Below are 6,000 nucleotides of genomic sequence, written 5' to 3' on the forward strand. Positions count from 1 at the left end.
AAGGCCCGGCCACTCTGCTCAGCTCTGCAGGCATTCCCCACGCTGGGCCCTCGCCCAGGTCATTCCTCCTGGTTCTTCAGAGCTCCCGTGAACACCACTTCTGCGGGTAATGTTCCGATTGCTCAGACGAGGTCATTGTCCCCCCTACTTGCTTCCATAGCGAGGGCTCCCCTTCCGGTGCTGGAGCAGGAAACAAAACAGGAAGTCAGGAGCAGGTGCCTCTAAATATTACTGAAGCTATTACATTATTGAAGCTTTACGACAACTCCAAGGCAGAAGAATCATCATCTGTTTTGTTGCTAAAGAACCCAAGGTGCCCGCTTCCTGCCGGCTAACCAGGGCCTCACCCCCAGGCCTCTCCGGCCCACTGCCCCGTGTTCTGAGTACACCACCCTTGTCCCTGGGGTCAGGGTCCTCCCTCTGCTCGCACCACAAAGTAACGACCAATTGCTGCGCATTTTCAGCACTGTGACAAGTGGTTTTCAAATTGCCCCCCTGTTGCGGGATCTTTCAGATGCAGGATCAGACCCAGGGATGAGCTTCTCAGGCTGGAACAGCGTGGAACAGTCTGGAACAGCCTTTTGCTTCTCCTAAAGAGACAAGCAGACTTCAGGGCTGTGTTGCAGCAAACGTCTAAAATGTTCATCAGTGGCTCAGGAACCCAAGGAAAATGAGGCAGATTGTCTCCCACACTTCTAAAGCGTGTGTGCCCTGGGAAACCTAGACGCATAAAGTCTGAAAAGATATGGCTGAACTTACATATATTTGAAGATAGGTGTAGATATACAGATACAGAACAAATACGGGTGATGCATTTATAGGCAGAGATATAGATAATGCAAACAGAGATGAAGGTGTGGACACATTTGTGTGATCTTCCCAAGAGAACCTGACTGAGCATCAGGCCAGGCCACCAGCTATCCCTCCAGCTGAACTCTCAGGCGGGGAGGGGGCTATCTTGTTGGAGGTAAGACTTACTGGGCCTTATCTTACATGAGACAAATACTCAACAGGAAATATGGCAAATTCTCCTGGGCAGAGCAGAACTCTTACTGGGCTTTGCAGACTGTGCCCTCGGAGAAAGGTCAAGTTTCATGAGGACTCTTTCTCCTTTTCTGCTTCTCTTCCCTCTGACGTTCTCTCGTAAAGCCTCCATGTTGCCTAAAGACCAAGGTGAACCTGGGATGGAGCCATTCAAATATCCAGTGATCTAGACTCGACCAGTATGCACGGAGCACCTCCCATAAACCTGGGCTGTCTCACACGGCTCTGACAGGTGCACCCATCCCCGTAGCCTGGGAGTCACCCTCCCTCCTCGTTGCCTTCCCTGTGGGCTCAGCCATCACCAGAGGCATAGGGCAGGCGCCTCCCCAGACCGTCCTGATAGGAATGCAGCCTCCAGCTCAGAGCATGGCCATGGGTGTCACGGTTGCTGTTATCTGGGGAAGCAACCCCTTCATACATGACCGCTTATCTTTATATATGTTCTAATTTCACTGCCATTCTGTCTTCCTTTGTCTGAAACAAAATCACTATATACTCCTTTTATTTCTTTAATTCCTGCTTTAAAATTTCCTGGTATCCTTTTCTCCCGAGTGAGCTCAAATTTATATTCCCACAACAGACTTAATCCATTTTGGCTTCAAATATGTATCACAGTCATGTGTCTCAAAAGACATTCTGCAATATTCCCATATTAGAATATATATAAGATATTCATTAGATCTAGCCCACATTAACAAGCAAAGGAAAGTTCAGCGATTTGAAATCCGCACTGGTATTTTCCCCTGAATTAGGAATCACTTTATCTAAAAAGTATCTTATTACATGACTTTGAACATAATTTAGGTCAGGAAATTAAAAAAGAAAGATAATATGTGTTGACTGCTTCCTGAACCCACGCATAATCGATTTTAATCCTCTCCAAGGCCTGCTCGGCCCCTTAAGCACCATTAACCCCACTTTGTAGCTTTTACAGATGAAGAAACAGGTTCTGAAATGGGACCCAGCTTGGCTGGGCTTTTTGGAAGCTAATATCTAGCGGCCGAACGGTCGCTTCACATTGCCACATTCTGTACCCCATCCTATGGATGAAATGTAAAAATTCACTCCATGAAAGAAATGGTCAGAAGGCAGCTCTCAGTCCTGTTGCCATTTCGGAAACATTTAAGGGTATTTCCTACACACTTTGGTTCAACAATTCAGTCGTGGATGCTATTGGACATTTGTAAGAGGAATTTATAAATGTTGTAGAAAGTATAAAGCTGGGGGTGCCATATTGGTCTGACAGGCTGAAAGTCTAAGCTAGTCACGTGAAGAAGGAGTTACATGTGGTGTATGCATGAGACACCCTTTAATACAAATATTTCACACATGGTTTCAAAATACCAACAGCCCAAGATCAAGGAGACCAAGTCAGGTGCAGAACATAGGCAAATGCCTAACTGACCAATAAGAACTTGCTTTGGAACAAGAGTGTGTTCATGGAGGCTGAGTTAGGCTGAGTTACGAAAAACACAGGATAGTCAATGTCCATTTGAGCAAACTGAAATCTGAAGAAACTGCATGTTTACATGAAAATAGTCAGATGGAAATAACGTGAGAAATATCTCTCACCTACCCCCTGGGGTCTGTGTCTGGATTCTATTACCAGGTCACTGGTACATACAAGAATACTCTAAATGTAAGTACCTGTAATATATCATTAGAAAACATCTAGGTAATTGTCTCTGTGAATGATAAATAATTTAACACATGCAAACCCCCTCTCCCCCTGACAGACAGAAGAAAACCATATTCTTACCATATTCTTGGTGACTCATATGGCTTTACAGACTCTTCTTAAACTCTATTCTGTATCCACTGATGTTTCACCACATCAGATGGGAAAACGTCTGACCCACGTGCCCTCCCACCTTCCTTCCCCCACAGAGACAGAGGTGAGCACAAGAGACTCTTAAATACGGAGAACAAACTGAAAGTTGACAGATGGAGGTAGGTAGGGGGTGGGCTAGTTGGGAGACGGGCATTGGGAGGACGCTTGTTGGAATGAGCACTGGGTGTTGTATGTAAATGATGAGTCCCTAAATTCTACTCCTGAAACCATTATTACACTAAATGTTAACCAACTAGAGTTAAAAATTTAAAAGAAGAACATAAAAACCTCCATTTCAATCCTCACTACTTTGTTTACACATCTGTGTTGTAAAACATAGATTCTTTCACATAAGCATGATTCAACCTTCTACACCGGGGATATCAGCCTTCTCCTGGGCTCATCGCTTGGTGGTGCTAATTCTTGCAGAGAAGCAGGTGAAGGCAGCAGCATGAAACCGGCATAGTCTCCCTCCCGCCATTTTACAGGAGGTACGACTTACGTGTGAAATGTGGGGTCTGTCTTCTGTGGCACTGAGGATAAACTTACCCAGACTTCGCCAGTGCACAAGATAGTGTCTAATTTCCAGCCTGTGGCAGCAATTTCCTCACTTTCCAATGACATATCTCTTACATGTTTGCGGGGAAAGCACGTCACCTGTCTCATGTCAACAACCAAATGCAAAGAGAGGCCACAAGGTGCAGTTACACATGTGCAACGTGTCAGGTGTGTCCCTCTTAGGGAGGCACCAGTGGATCACCATCACCATGCATGTGCACGAGGTCCCAGGGGACACTGTGTGAAGGTAGACGGGCCTGGACGGACATTGAGCAGCGTCAACCAGTAAGCACTCGAAAGACGAAGACAGGACCCAAAAGAGTGAGAGTGAGCTGTCAGAGATGAACAAAGAGAACCCCAAGTTCACAAATAGTAGGAAAGAAAGTGGTAGAAATATTCACAAATAACAGGATTGTTAAGGGTTTCAAAAAAAAGAGATTCAGGAAGAGGTGTTTACCATAGGAGGTGGCCCCTAGGACGAAATTGCCCCTCCTGGCCAGGCACCGGGAACTAGAGACCACCCCAGAGCCCAAAGCCCAAAGCCCAACGGATCTACTTAAACCTGCCAGTCCTCAGAGCTCACCACCCCCTTCCTGCCTATCCCGTGGAAACCCAAAAAAAGGCTGTGGCCTAAGTGCCCCTCTGGCTCCTATCTTCTGCCTCCTGACACCTGACCATGGCTGCCATGGCGATGGCCATGCCCCCTGTCTCTAGGACCTCAGAGTGTAATGGATTCTGATTTCTTGAGTTTCTGCTCGGCCTCCTGTAGCCACACTTGCCTGGCCATCTCATGAAAGAACACATCATCAAGAACAATCTCTTTAAGACAGTCTCCACGGTGGTTTAGCAAGTGACCAAAATGGAGACAAAATTATAGAGGAGTATTTCGGGGTGTTTGTACAGTAAAGACAAGAGATTTAGTTTCAGAGAGGGTTCTGAGAGGGACAGGCAAGAGCATGTTCTTAAATCAATATGAAGGCAACCAAGTAATGAAAGCAAATGCCCACCCTATATTCACACACAAGAAAACACATGTGGTGTCCTTTCCAGATTTTTTTTAAGTTTAGTTATTTATTTTGAGAGAGACAGAGACAACACAAATGGGGTAAGGGCAGAGAGAGAGGGAGACAGAGAATCTCAAGCAGGCTCTGCGCTGATGACACAGAGCTTGAACCCATGAACTGTGAGATCATGACCTGAGCTGAGATCAGGAGTCAGACGCTTAACCAGCTGAGCCCCCCAGACGCCTCTCCTTTCAAAGTTTTAAATAAGGTTGTGATCGGATCTAATGTTCATCTCATCTCATAATGACAGCTCGGGCTTCAGCAGGGAGAAGGGACTGTCTAGTGCATAAAAGTTTAATAAATCTGACCAAATAGGAGATTCCCCATGAATCTGATCAAGAGGCCGATTGATGGCTTGAATCAGGGCACTAATGTTGGAAGGAAATAGACACCATTTAGGATGTACTGACTGATGAGATGGCTGAGAACAAAGATCTCAGAAAACTAGATTTTCGGATTGGCTGCCTGGTTGGTGATGCCACTGATGGAAATGGGGACGTGCACGAGTTAGTGTAAAGGAAGGTGTGGTGGAGGGGAACAGGGCTTCTCTCTGGGCATGGTAATTGTGAGCCCACGGACAACTCCGGGTAGAAGGGCAGAAGACACCGCTCTGAGATACAAGGCTGTACACACACATCAGGGAGATGTGCCATATACAGACGGTGACGAGGACTCAGTCGTGGTTGCAAATGTACATCTGTTATGCTCTCGATGTTCATGGCTTTTAAGATTTTCTGCAAGAGCCCTCAGTCACCCGACAAGAGCATTGCTTTGTGCGATCGATCTAACTCTGGAAGTTTGCTGGGATGGTTCAGCCTGAAGATGTAGCTACAAGGAGGTTAAGCGGTTGAGGGTGACCCCTGGGGAGTGGCACTCTAGCTGAGTGGTTCCCGCTGAATGAAGGCCAAGTAGAAACTCAAGAACATCGATACCTGTATTGTAACGTTAGTTCCTATGCAACGTTTCTCTAGGAAACGAGGGAGCAGGCGGGCAGAGAAAGAATAGCTACAATGATGAATCATTTTCTGTTAGCTATTTCATCACAATAACTTGTGTTCATAACATATGAAGTATTATACAGAAGCTGATATAGGCGCTTTCTCCCTAATATTTATTCTACGGGTGCATGAATTCATTTACTTGTCAAACCCTTCTTGACTACTTGCCCTGTGTCGCATGGCCTTTTCTGTGCTGGGAACACAAAGCAGAAAAATGATGGAGAAAGTTAGCACCTTCAGGACCTCATACAGCCTCCTGTGGAAATAGAAACAAACCCTAAACAAATAAATAACTACGTATTTTCATGTATTGGAGAAGTATTATAACTTAAAACCGTAAGAAAGAGCAGAGTCTTGTGAAATTGATTTCTTGGGCCGCAGCTGACATTTTTGTTCCACGTAATGCCAGAATGGATTAGAATGGGGCAGGATACAATATGGTGTGTGAAAAAAAAAGTCTCAGAGTATAACATGTGCTATAGGTACTGTTGCCTAAACTTTTCTA

Source organism: Panthera uncia, chromosome B1, assembly GCF_023721935.1.
Source record: "Panthera uncia isolate 11264 chromosome B1, Puncia_PCG_1.0, whole genome shotgun sequence".
Classification (NCBI taxonomy): domain Eukaryota; kingdom Metazoa; phylum Chordata; class Mammalia; order Carnivora; family Felidae; genus Panthera; species Panthera uncia.